Raw genomic sequence first — 14,742 nt, forward strand, 5'->3', positions numbered from 1 at the left:
GTGAGGAGGACAAACAGAGAGGGCCTCATTTGTTGATTCCCCTGCCTTCATTTAGGCTGTCACAGCACAGTGACAGAATGACATGCTTTTCTGAACTGAAGATAATGCATCTTGAAGTGAAGCCACTCGAAGGCCTCATCAGCTCAGTGTAACTTCCCTTCCATGAGACCCGTAGCCTCTATCCTACCTTCTGATGGGGCAGAGGGTAGCAACAGTCATATGTGGCAGCAAACCTTGGTGCTAACCCATTAACATTCCAGGAGCTATGCGGTCACTGGTACAACAGCGATGCCAACGTTGTGGATAGAACTGTTTTCTGATCGACACTAAGGCCTGCTTGACTGGAGAACTGTGACTGGTCCTATAACACAGAAGCATCACAATCCATTATTAAAGGAAGTTAAGGCAGGAACTCAATAGGAACCTAGAGCTAGCAACTAGAGACCAGGGAGGGTTGTTGTGCATTGGCTTGCTTCCCCTGGTTGGCTTAGCTACAGCCCCTGTACAGCCCAGACTTACCTGCCCAGGAGTGGCACTCCCATCTCAACTATTAACCAAGAAAATGCTCCCACTGAGTTGCCTATGGATAGGCCAATTTGATGGAATTGATTTCTAAGTTGAGATTTCTTTTTCCAATATATGTCTAGGTTTGTGTCAAGTTAACAAAAATTAACAGAAGGGAATTAAGTGGATCCTATCTTCTGTACACCAACCAAATAAGTGTGTCTGTTAGATGGCATTTCAAGTAATTCACTGGAATGCTATGGAGTAAATGCTGAAATACGAAGTCCCTGTCAGATTTCTCTGTCTCTGGGAAGAATGATATGGGAACAAACAAAATTGACCATCTCCTCCAGAAAAGGAAGATGAGAGAGATGCGGTACGGAATTGCCAGGTTGGTACAGCCAGACAGTGGCAGGAAGCTGCTGACATCACAGGGAGATCTGGCAGGACAGCACTGCAGCTGTCTGTTAAGCTAAGAAGAATTCAAGCAGCCCAGATGGGGAACCTGCAGGGATGTTCTGCGGGGGATTTAGAGGTGGACTTGGCTCCTGTGATACTGACAATAAGTAAGGATGCTAAGGTCATCTGGGCATCATTTTAATGCAAAACAGACCATAAAACATGTTATGAAATGTTATGTTGTATGTAAAACCTAATTATTACGTGTAATATATGCAAAACATAATCTATAATATAAAACATATCCTATATTATAGACATGTTTTGTAAGATATGCCTACATACTTATGTTTGTATATAATTTTAAAGTTGTATTAACTATTTTCCTGGTAGGCTAAACTAAGTACTTTCCTACTTGAAGATGATGTAATTATTTTTAGTCTCCCATTAGAGATGGGGACACTCTGTGGAAATCAATGATATTCCAGAAAGCAAATGATGTGATTTATTCAACACTAGCATACAGGGTAGACCAGGCCCCTTTCTTATAGTAAGGCTGTAACAAAGGTCACTTATGGTGACACAGATGACAGGACCTTAATTATTTCTACCCCTGGAACCTCAAGACACAGTTTGTGCTGAGCCATAGCTTCCCTGAGACCTGGTTTTCTGTTTAGAGCACACCTCGGCAGACCCAGGAAGCCTTCCAGAGATCCTGCACGGAGCTTTACACTTCCACGTACTGTCTTTCCACACTCAGTCTCAGGGGCAGATTCCCTTCATTACCCACATGGGCAAAGATGGCTTGGCTTTATGGCAGAGTTCTCGACTCCTTGGTTCTCGTTCCCCAAATCATCGACCTTATGCAGTGACACTGACGAGGGCAATTAACTGTCCCCCTGTCCTTAAGCTCTCCACTTTGTTGAAACAACACAGCTCAATGCACTGGGGGGTTTCTCTCTTAATGTCTGCTGGCTTGTGGGGCTTTCACATCGCTGACCTGGGTCTTTGGACACCAGGCAAATGCATAGATCCACTCCCAAGATTCTGTTTGCCTTTCGGTGTCAATATTAGTGTAGGGAGGGTGATCAGTGGGACCGAGGCTGCTCAGATCAGCCGCTGGGACAAAGAGAATCAAAGACCATGTCAACGCTGCTTTGGCTGAGTTTGAACCCAACAGGTGAGTCAATTCAGTTTAAAAGGGTTGAGCCCGCTGGCCTTGGAAACCCAGCCGAGGAAACATTTCATAAGCATGTCACTGGTGACCACACCATGTGGCTATAAACAGTGGTCCTCAACCTTCCAAACGCTGCAACCCTTAAATACAGTTCTTCATGCTGTGGAAACTACCAACCACAAGATTATTTTATTGCTGCTTCATAATTGTGATTTTGCTACTGTTATAAATCATAATGTAATATCTGTATTTTCTAATGGCATTAGGTGACCCCTGTGAAAGGGTCACTTGACCCCCCAAGGGGATTGTGACTCACAGGTGGAGAACCGCTGCTTTAGAATCAAGATTCACTCACGAGAAGGCGTTATTTGTGCCCTGAAAACGGTAAAAGTTGCAAATAGCTGAGTTACCTGGAAGTGCCCAGAGCAGTCCTGGACTTCTGCGTGTCATCCTGAGGAAGCAACAACTCCCAGGGGCAGGCGGCTTGTCCTAGTTCACTAATCACACTGCTTAAGGACCCCAACAAGGAGCAGCTGAGAGATGGTTTAGTCCTGCTCACAGTTTGAGGGTGCAGTGCATCATGACTGGGAAGGAACCATGGCAGAAGGGTGGGCGTGTCCACTTCACATTGGCAGGAAACGAGAGATGATCCTCTATCAGAGAATTCTTCCAGGGCTCTGCTTGCTTTTGCAGTCCCCTCCCCCTGCACGGTGCTGTTCACACTCAGGCCTTCCCACCTCAGTTACACCTCTCTGGAGATGTGCTCTGCCCCAGACATACCCACAGTAACTCTAAATCCAGTCAAGTTAGCAATGAGGATTGACCGTCGAGCCAGTGAAGCCAGCATGATGCAGAATCATTTCTATTTCTCAATAGCCATTCTTTAGCTAATGATGGTATATTTTTTCTCCGTGTATTAGGAATCTCTAAAGCAGTGGTTCTCAACCTGTGGGTCTTGACCCCTGGTGTGGGGAGGGCAAGTAACCCTTTCATAGGGATCAAGTATCGGATACCCTGCATATCATATATTTACATTAACATCCACAACAGCAGCAAAATTACAGGTATGAAGTAGGAATGAAAATAATTTTAAAGATGGCAGTCACCACAACATGAGGGACTGTATTAAAAGGTGGCAGCATTAGGAAGACTGAGAACCATTGCTCTAAAGAACAAGAACTTACATAATGAATATATAATCGCATGCATATTCATACATACCTATATACAAATATGTATATTATATGTGTGTGTATATGGCATTTTTTAATGAGGCATGTAAGCTGGGGCCCAGCTACATAAACAGATAGTCCAACAGTGGCTATCTGTTTACAGAAAGGGTAAGATTCTGCTCATTCCTTAGACCCTGAGGCTGCTTATCTTGTCTGGTGTTTGGTTTGTGTTCGAATCCTGACAAAGTAAGTTCTAATGCCAGCAAGGGCTGCCTCAGCCAAAGCATGCATGAGAGCAAGCAGGAAAAACCAAACGCTTCCATCATCCAATGCCCTCTTATGTGAATGCTACCAAAATGTACTGCCCGATTTAATGTAGGTCTCACCTCAAAGGACCCAAAGCAGAAAATTCCTCACAAGCATCACTAGATGCTTGAGTTCTTAGTTCATTCCAGATTTTGTTCAGCTGACAACAAAGATTATCTATCACTCCCCAAAGTGGCTAATTTTTTTTTTTCTGGACCAAAGAATTAATCACCCAAGGTTCTCTGGGTAATGTTTTACTCTCTTTTAAACCCTTCAACAACAACCCCTTACGATTTTAAAAAATATTTCTTGAGGCAGTCATGGTGGTGAATGCTGCGATCCCAGAGTTTAGGAGGCTGAGGCAGGAGGATTACCCCAAGTTCAAGGTCAACCTTGTCTACACAGTGAAACTGTTTCAAAATGTTGAAAAGAAATATTCTTTTGAGTATAGAAGGTACGCAGGAAAAAAAATCACTGTACTTTATGCCTGTGGTGTCTGCACATGTTAAAAATACCTGATCTGTGCAGAAGGACAGACACTTTTTTTTGGGCAGAAACAGAGACAAGCCAGCCTTGCTTTACATGGCTGTTCCCCACTACTAGAGGAGCAATATCAGAAGACAACTGACTTAGGTAACAGGTGCCTGAGACTGTCTCTGGAGGAGTAAAAATGATTCTCTCCTGTTCTGGGCTATCTAGCTAGGACTACCATATGGAATTTACTAGAACAACCATTTTATGTAGCCTCTGCTAAGAACAGACAGAAGAAATCCTGGACATTTTGATGAGTGCTCTGTCCAAAAAGACCATGCTTCTTTTAAAGAGGAGAATTGTTTGTTATGGGGAACCATGTTTATGAGAGAAGAGGTGTTGAGGGATATGTTAAGTAGGGTTATCCTTGGGTGCAACTCGGGGGTCTCTGATTCCTTTAACCTGTGCCAAAGAAAGGAGGCTCACAAACCCTACCAGGTCTTCAGAGCCTCCAGATCCTCCCAGGGACTATGAGACCATCCCCAAAATGTATATTCTCTGAGAGCTCCCCAAGACCAGGGCACAGAGCTGAATGATCCCCCAGAAGGAACTAGATCAGCCCATCTTCCAAGCCATTTGAAGTTGAAGTCTTTTGAGCAGTTTTTTCCCACACGTCCCCTCCCCTTTCTTCATTTTAAAAGGACTGTGTCGTTTAGAAGGATTGTGCCCTCTTCCTCTGTAATTAGCCCTGTCACTGCTACTCAAGATGAGTTTCCTAACTGGAGACTAAATCTCTCAGAGAAAATGGATGATGGGCAGTTCTGAGGTAGACACTGACACAGTCCTCTTAGGCAGTGGCAGTATCTAGTCAGGATCCTCAGACGTGGGTTGACACTGCTTAGAATGTCTTTCCCAAGACAAGAGACAAGCCACTCAAAGGGGATCCCCGGAACAAGAACTCCTTTGACCCTTCTGAGGCTTCAAAATGCTTGCTGCCTGATGCTGAGAGGTTCCTGCCAGATTAAGACTCCAGTCATTGTTAATTGATGACTCCCAGGAAGGACCAGTCAGTTGGCTCCAGAAAGCACTTTCATAGGACCTAATGGTGTGAATTCATAGCAGCCAGAGCTGAGCCCCCTGTAGAGTGAGAATGCTCTTAGTGAGCTTAATTGGGGAGGGGGGCTGATTTCCATCCCAGTTAAATGTTGCCTAGGAAAGTTCAAAGGAAATGTCTGTGCCTGTCTACAAAGGGGCACACAGAGGCACTGTCAGGTGTCATGTTTTCAGAAGAAGGCCATGTGCTTGTCTGAAGGAGAAGCAAAGGCTGGCACTCCCCATCTTTTGCATTTGCTAGTGAATCATGGGAGCAAAGATAGACCCAGAATCCTTTGATTGGGTGATGGGAAACCGGGAACCCCATTCTTTTGGTTCTCAGGGGAACTGCATTCTCTGACCACCCTTTTGGATCAGCATACACTTCAAGCCATCATCTCCTGTTTCCAGCATTACAGGTCATCTGTGTGGCCAGTTCTTCGATTGTGGACTTGACCATCAGGGACTGTATCCATGGGGACATTCCAATTAGCTACTTTTATTCCAGTTGGAATAGGAAAAGTGTTTGATTATAAAGCCCTTAAAGTGAGTGTGGACTGGACAGTTTGCTCAGCATCTGTGCTTTCAAGCACCCAAGGACTGAACATATTTGAAGGGAGTAATGCCTGTACTGTATATACATGTATTTTGTTATTTCTTAGACACATGCTAGATTGGCTTCTACTTAGCATTGCATTGTATTGAGTGTGATAAGTAACTCAGAGGCAAGTCATAACACGCCTGGTGCCGGTGTAAATGGGAGGCTGTTTGGAAACACTGACCCACCTTACAACAAGAATTCAAGCCATTTGCAGACTTTACAGGGGGTGCCCTTGAACCAATCCTCTGTGGCTAAGGAGGGAGGGAAGCAGTAACTAATCATGGCTCATATTAATTTGGTGAAACAAATATCCAATGTCAGAGGGGTGAGAGTGAACACAGAAGCCATAGTGGCATCTTCATGCACATGTAAAGATGGGACTGGAAGGAGAGAGAGAGAGAGAGAGAGAGAGAGAGAGAGAGAGAGAGAGAGAGAGAGAGAGAGAGAGAGAGAGTGTGTGTGTGTGTATACAGGGATGGATCTGGAAGCAATGTGTGTATGCAAGAATGGTGCTGGAAGCAGTGTGTATGTGTGTGTGTGTGTGTGTACAATGATGGTGCTAGAAGCAGTGTGTGTGTGTGTGTGTGTGTGTGTAAGGATGGCACTGGAAGCAATGTGTGTGTGTGCAAGGATGTCTCTGGAAGCAGTGTATGTGTGTGTGTGTGTGTGTGTGTGTGTGTGTGTGTGTGTATTCGTGCATGCCTTTGCCCATTTCTGCAATATACCTAATTGTGCTTCAGTATAGCCGTGCAAAGCGTCATCTCAACTTGCCCACAGATGATTTAATTTAAAACACCGCTTCAGCGCCTCTGAGGTGCAGAGTTCTGGCCAGGCATACAGAGATAAGGAACGCCTCTGAGGGTGTGCATGTGAACAGCTGTGATGTATGAGCCATACCATGACAGAAGGAACAAGCTATGAGGTGAGAAAGGAAGAAAGATGCAGTTAGGAACAGTGGGGCATCTATAAACTGTTGTTAGTGGGATTGCACTGGTGCACATGGAGGAACCATTCCGCAGAGTCACAAGACATCATTAAAGTAAGCGACAACTTATCTTTGTACCCCAGCTTCTCTCCCTACACAGCTATGTATTTGATTCGGCTTTCTTGAAGGAGCTGACGGCAGCAAACTAACTGAAATTACTATAAGCTAAGCATAATCACCCTACCCCACTCCCACTATCGCCACCACCACCATCATCAATTGCTTGGCCTGGGAAAAAGAAAAAGCTAATTCCAGATTCTACATATGTCTGGTGCCATGGGCTCCAAAGAACCTGAACTTTTTTGTCCCAGCTGGCTGACATTCTCAATAATTCAAGAACTCATCACATGGGATGCTAAGAGTATGTCTTCCTACGAAGTTACACAAAGATTGCAGATTGGTGTCCCTCTGGTGCAGTGTGGATTACGTACACTGAGTCCATGCTGGTCATGGTGACAGCAAGAAGAACAATGTCATGGATGTGAAAACATCCTAACTGCATGGACTCGGGGTGGGAAAGAGGCATCTCTAAACGTGGTTACCAGAGGAATGGGGATTGGGGAGTGATGAACCAGTCAATGGGATCCTCTGTTCCTGCCCTCTTCTCATTCTCTTTGCAGTTTCTCCCACTTGATTCTGAGGTCCTTGGGAAAGGGACACATATAAAATGAATAGAAAAGTTCTGAGCTAAATTTGAATTTCTGATAACAAATACTTTTTCTTTTCTTCTTTCTATCTTTTTTCTTTTTCTTTCTTTCTTTCTTTCTTTTTTTTTTTTTTTTTTTTTTTTTTTTTTTTTTGGTAACAAGTATCATGGTTGCTTGAAATGTCAGTCTTGTCAAGTGGCTTTCTCTGGCAGCTTTCCTTTACCGACTCTTTGAAGAAACCATCAGTGATACTAAAGGTGTTAATAGCACAAAATACTTCCTGTGTGGCATTTTCAAAAAACAGGGAGCAAAACTTTAAACTAAACAGTGGCAATCAGCCATGTATGCGTTTCTGGTTGAGAATTTAAAAAGCCAACGACTGAGCCAGCCATGGTAGCGTATGCCTGCCTACAATCCCAGTATGTAGCCTTCAGACCGCATAGGCAGGAGGACTGAGATTTGAGGCTACAGTGGAACAAGCCCTTAATCCCAGAAGCTGGGAGGTGGAGGCAGAGACGGAGGCAGGTAGAACTCTGTGGGTTAAAGTCTAGCTTGTTCTACATAGTAGGCCATTCTAAGGGCTACATTCTAAGACTGTTTGAAAACATAAGAAAAACATAAGAAAACAAGCAATCTACTCACCAAGAGCCCAGCACCACTGCAGTGACCCAGAGCACACGAGAGGAATGTTAGGACACGGTCACAGTCAAGACTCATGAGAACAAACTGCTGGACTCTCAGGCTCAGGAACCAGGAGGAAGGGACTTGAGAAGTCTTCCCAGCTTTTCCAGTCTCACAGTAGCCAGTTAGTTCTTCATTCTGCTTTCTGCCAGATCATTCCTGACTCACAGAACACATCGGCAACACTGATTAAAAACCCACCTGGAATAATGTTCCCATCATGAAATGGTAAACATAGGGCAGGTATGATTTTTACCAAGGACCGCCAGTGGGTAAGAGGTAGGGAAATTGTTACCTAGCTGAGTCCACCAAGACATTTATCTCCCGTGTGTGGTTTTAGCTAGTGAGTTTGGCCACTGTTTACAATTTTTAGTCATGATAGATTGCAGGCATCCATTGGTTGTGCATGTGAGCACAGACTGGTTTTCAGATGATCATCTTATTCTAAAAGTCCCAAGCTCACTTCTGGGTTAAAAAAAAATCTCTCTCAATCTTTGAGCTCAAAAACCCACCAATCACCAGGCTTGCCCCAAACTCTGGACCTGAAATTCCACCAATCTCCATTCTGAATTCTCCACCCTGGAAAACTTTACCCCCAAGAAATTATATAGAAGCCTGTCTCCTGCTCAGTTCATTGCTGCTTCTCGCCTGAGTAGAGGTGGCCACCCTCTTTTGCCTTTCCCAGTAAATCTCTTGTGTGGCATGACTTTGTAATATTCCTATGTTCCTGACTGCCAGGATACCTTTCTCTTCAGGGCTGTAACATCTGTGCTGAGGCAGCCCTTCCCCTCAGAACTGAAACACTTACAGTCACTAGGTGACGATTCTATCTCCACTTTGGTGGTCTTTGATCACCTCAGTCTCTTGGATTGTGTTTCTGTGTGACTATGGCTGAGCCTTTGGCTTTGACTACATTTATAAGCTTGCTTCCAACTACAAGCATTGACCTCAAACTCTAGTCTGTTCTGAGTCACCTGCAAAGCCCCATGAACACGAATCCATATGTCCAAGTCTCAAGCTCAGGACCCTGAGCCATTTGCTACTGTTGTTTGGAGCAGAGCCCATGTCGGTAAGTATTGAAACCATTTCCCCAGGGAATTCTCCCACACACAGAATGATGAGAAGCCCTGGACCTGCTGTGCAGTCTGTGACCACGAGGCCAGTGCTTTTAGAGCAGTGTTACGTAGGAAGTGCCTTGATTACCCCCTGCAGCATCCTCTTCCTCCTGCCCTCCATGTGCCAACTGAGGTATATTTAAAACTTGCAAATAATAACAACAACAATAACAATAATGATGATGATGATGATGATGATGATGATGATGATGATAATAATAATAATAATAATAATGATGAACCAGAGTCAAGATGGTCCAGGCAGTGTATAGCATCACTGGAGATATTCCTGTCTCCAGTGCTGGTACTGGGACACATTCACTTCGTCTTCCCTCATGTGGTACAGGGAGCCGTTGAGACCAAGGACAGCTGTCAGGCATCTCTAGGCTTCTTTCTGGGACAGACCAGTTTCTCTGCTGTTAGCTGAGCTTTTGATGTGATTCAGAGGAGCCCATATGCAGCAAGGGGAGTTTGGGCTGACTTCCTGACTCCTAGAACTTGTCTTCAGAAGGTGTGAAGCATGCCTTCATGGTGGCATGGTCAGGGAAGTCCTCCTGAAGCCTAGGATGTTAAGGAAACAGGATTCCCCCCACGACCCTCTAACCTTTCTTCAGATGCTTTCTTGGAGATTGGCCTCTTTTGGCTGAGAGACAAGACCTCTTGCATAAGCGCCCCTCCCCCATCCCAGCATTCTATCTTGGATAGTGGAGGTTTTAAAGTTTTTCATTTTAATGAAAATTTTTTATGATCAATAGCTACTCTAGTCTGTTTGGACTGATGGAACAAGACATTGCAAACTGAGGCGTGCACGAACAAAGGAGGCTTTGAAGTCCAAGAGGGAGCCACTGACATGTGGGTATCTGGCAAAGGTGAGCTTCCTGGGTACTAGCTGGCTTCTCTGTGCTGGGTCAGAGGTTCAGGGTAGACCCCTGGCCTTTCTGATAAGGTACTGACCCTACTCTATAGCTTCCACCTCAAGACCTGATCTCCTCCATTCATTCATGGAATATCCCACACGAAAAACCTATTGAGAGTTGGTAAATGGAATTTTTGCAAAACGAAATCTTTTATTTACTGAGCAAGCTGCATGTGTCCTGTCTAAACACAAGCCCCACAGAGACACTCAGCAAACGAAACAGCGTGATGTTGGGGTATCTGCTGAATGGGAAAAAAAAAATTATCCTAAAACCCCCAGTGTTGATGATTTCGACAAGGCCTGGCTTTCTCCGCTGTTGTGTTTGATGAGTGCAGCTCAATTTAAACACCGTAACACTCCCAGAGCTTGCTTCCAGCTGCTTGTACCCAAGTGGCTTGTTATTCCAAACAACTCTTCGGTAAATATGATATCTTTCCCCTCACATTCCTTGCTTCTTCCTGCTGATCACTCATGCTAAGCGCTCACAAGGGCCTGTTTGCTCGTCAGCTCCTGCCTGTGCTAGAAAGGGTATAAAGACATACGGACGTGCATAGGAGAGGTGGCCTGGGAGATGTCCTTGGTCATCCAGCCACAGAGGCATGCCATATGCTGAGGCTCCAGTGGTTGGGTGATGATTAGCTGTCAACATGGACATCAATGTCTCTGATGTGGGGGACCTGGGGACCAGGTCCTGAACCAGTAGTCAATGAGAGTAGTGTACTGGCAGCATGTCCTTTCTCGGGGGAACAGTTCTCCTGGCTCAACTGGCTGACAAGATTTACGTTACCGACACTGTCTAGTTAGAATCTCTGAGCAGAGCTAGCCAGTAGACAGTCCACTCATTTCTCTGGCCTTCCTTCAAATGACAATGTTTCTGCTTCCGGGGAATATACAGATTTCCTTGTCTTGTGTCCCCCTGGGGTCTCTATGCCTTGAGTGAGAAGCCCATTGAATCGGACACACAGTGAGGAGTCAGGATGTCACCGAAAAGCATGCAGGACTGTGCTTCTGACAGCTCCTGGACTCCCGTCTATTGTGTAGTTGGGTTTCATGTAGGATTTTGCCTCATCTACTGCCAAGGAATTGCCTCTTCCCCTGCTGTTGAAGGCTCTCTGGGACTATAATTTCATCTGGGCACATGGCCTCTCAGTCTTCTTTTCTCAGGCTTGCTGGCTCTCTGACCTTCTGTCACCAGCAGAAAACCATGTATCTGATATGTGGGGACTTTTAAGCAGTGTACAGGAGCTGCCGAGGATAGAGACCCTCCCCCCTCCGTTGCCCTACCTGACTCTGTGGCAGATCTGTTTCTGCGGCTTTTTCTACTCAGCTTCTTGGCTCCTTTTCCTCAATGCTGGTTCTTTCAACTGCAGGTCCATTTATGATAGCTATAATCTTTCTTAATTAATCACCTTTTCCCTCCTGCAGTCCAAGCATTGTGGACTTAAACGTAAATGCATAATAAGGGCTGGGGAAAAGGTTGGCAGCTAAAACAAGGTTGTTGGCAAACAGGAAGGTAAAAATCTGGATCTCTACAATGCACACACATAAATGGGAATGGTCAAGGCAGAGTGGCCAGCAAGCCTGGCCTCTAGAAGGCAAAGATGGGGCAATTCCAAGACTTTGTTTGACAGCCCCTGCCTCAAGTGCATCCGCATACATGCAAGCACACATAAGAAGAAGAAAAAAATGAGAGGGAAAAAAAATCCTCTTCTATATTTTGTAAGGGAAGAAACTGAGTCAGAGAAAGGAGGTGCGCACCTAGTTTAGAAGGATGCTTACACTAACTGGGAAACAGGGGCAAGAACTCAACGCAACCACTGCCCAACGTGTGAGCCTGTATTTGGCCCAAACCCAAATGCCTACAAGCTGGTTGAACGAGCTGCATGCTGCGTGTTTCCACGGGCCTCATGGCTTCAGTCATTTATTTACTGGGTTTTGATTGTGAAAAGAGCATAGAAAAACACATCTTTGTTGTAGACAGAACAATACGGACTGTAGTAGTCTACAATCGTCCAGGCTGGATGGCAGCTTCTAGCAGGCACTGTATGAAATTAGCTTATTCCCCATCTGACAGGGACTGCCCAGGTATAGCTTGTGATGACTGGGCCTGAGAGAGGTCACTTGTTCAGATAAGCAGAATATCTGGACATTTGCACATAAAAATCTTATTTATTTTGAGTGCTTCCGATTTGTAAAGTTTCTTTGAAGGCTAAACAAGAGGCCTCTGGGTTCAATCCAGGCTCTGGATGGACCATTGGTTTGTGACTTCTCCTCTTACTAGGATCATTCCACCTTTTTCCATAGTCATATCCTGTCCCTCTTGTGTGACACTGGATGTCTCCTTCCCACCCTGGAAAACCTCCAGAACAAATACATTTTGAGCCCTGATGTTCCCTTAGACAGAACGGGAAGTGAAAACTTGATTCATTTTCAATTTAGCTGTCCTTCTATTCTTAGCTAAAGTTTGGGGAGAAGGAGAAGGTTTAATGGGGGAGTTCATTAATTAGAGTGTTTAGTTTTCCAGTAGGAATGAGAAGGGTATCTGTGGAGCAATTCTTCCCCTAGATGGCTATCAAGAAAGGTCAGACATGAAGAAGTATTGATTGCAGCTGCTCAGGACGATCACCCTTTGCTCAGTGCCGAAAACGTCATTCCAGTGTGTGTTCTCAGACCTGTGACCACATGAAGCGATGCGGTTGAAAGCGCTATGTAATACAATCCAGGACAGTGAGCTGTGAAGGGGTGCGTTCACCCCACGAGGAATAAAGACAAAAGACAGAAGACTCTGCTGCTGCAAAGCCAGCTACAAGAACTTAAGAAAAAAAATCAATAAAACTGTTCCTAGTGATATTTTGTTATACTCAAAGATCTAAGCCTAGGTCAGTTATCATCAGAACTTCCTCAGGCAGCTGATGGGAACAGATGCAGAGACCCACAGCAAACTTTAGGCACAAAGAGTGGGAGGGAGGGAGGGAGGGAGGGGGGAGAGAGGGAGAGAGGGAGAGAGGAGACAGAGACAGACAGACAGAGAGGGGGAGGAGGGAGGGGGAGGGGAGAGGGAGGGGGGAGAAAGAGAGAGAAGAGATTGATTGGTGATCTCTATCTGGTTCTCCTCCTTGGAGCTGAGAGCTTAGGGAACCCCCTCAGGAGAGGAGGAGAAAGTACTGTGGAAGCACAGAATGGTTGAGGACACCAGGAGAACACAGCCCACAGAATCCACTAAGCAGGGCTCACATGAGCTCACAAGACTGAAGGAGCAATCGCCCAGTCTGCACGGGTCTGCTAGATCCTGTGCATGTATGTTATGGTTGTGTAGCTTGGTGTTTTTGAAAGACTCCTGGCGCAGGAGTTGGGGGCATCTTTGACTGTCTTTCCTGCTCCTGGGATCCCTTTCTTCCTGTTGGATTTGCCCATCCTGCCTTGATTATGAGGGTTGGTCCTTCGTCTTATTAGATCTTGTTCTGTAGTGTTTGGTTGATATCACTGGGAGACCTGCTCTTCTCTGAAGGGAAACAGAGCAGTGGATCTGGGTGAGAGAGACAGAGGAGACAGGATCAGGGGTGAGGCGGGGGCACTGTGGTTAGGATGTATTTTATGAGAGAAGAATAAATAAAGCAAATAAATAAGAAAATGAAAATTTATTGGCACAATCATGGGCATTAGTTTCTGTGTCTGTGAGTGCTCTGGAGCCCTGCATGTAGGATGAAGGAAATGAAACAGACAGCACGTGCTCCTTAAAGTCAAACCTGTAGTCTACCATTTGTTTATGGCAAATGCTTGCTGACCCCTGGCATAGAACTATGAGGGTGCTAGGTCTTTCCTTAACCGAGAAGAGTCAGAATATGCCAAAGGAGCCTGAGAGATAGGTCAGAGGTTAAGGGTGCTCACTGCTCCAGCAGGGGATCTAGAGCTGGTGTCTAGCACCCACATGGTGGTTCACACCACTCCGAGCTCCAGTGTTAGAGTATTGATACCCTCTTTAGACATCTGTGGACTTATGGACATATATGGTGGACATATGTACACATAAAGATAAATTATTTTTTTAAAAATAAGACGTGTGAAGGAGACAGGATAGCTGTAGCGTGTCTAGTCCCTCCTGTGTCCACATGTCTATGAATATTATTAGACTTAGAATAAAAATACTTAGGGAATGAAAATAGACCCTTTCTTATCTCCTTGTACAAAGCTCAAGTGTAAGTGGATCAAAGATCTCCACATTAAACCAGGTACACTGAAACTGTTAGATGAGAAAGTAGGGAAAACTTTAGAACTCATAGGCACAGGAGAAAATTTCCTGAACAGAACACCAATGGTTTGAGCTCTAAGGTCAAAGATTGACCAATGGGACTTAATGAGATTGCAAAGTTTCTATAAGGCTAAAGACTCTGTCAAGAAAATAAAACGGCAGCCAACAGAGTGGGAAAAGTTCTTTACCAACCCCACATAAGATAGAGGCCTAATATCCAAGGTATGCAAAGAACTCAAAAAGCTAGACACCAGAGAATTAAACAACCCTATTAAAAATGGGGTACAGAGCTAAACAAAATTTCTCAGTCGAGGAATATCTAATGACTGAGAAACATCTAAGGAAGTGCTCAACATCCTTAGCCATCAGGGAAATGAAAATCAAAACAACCCTGAGATTCCACCTCACACCAGTCAGATTGGCCAAG

This window comes from Micromys minutus, assembly GCF_963924665.1.
Source record: "Micromys minutus genome assembly, chromosome: 10".
Lineage (NCBI taxonomy): Eukaryota > Metazoa > Chordata > Mammalia > Rodentia > Muridae > Micromys > Micromys minutus.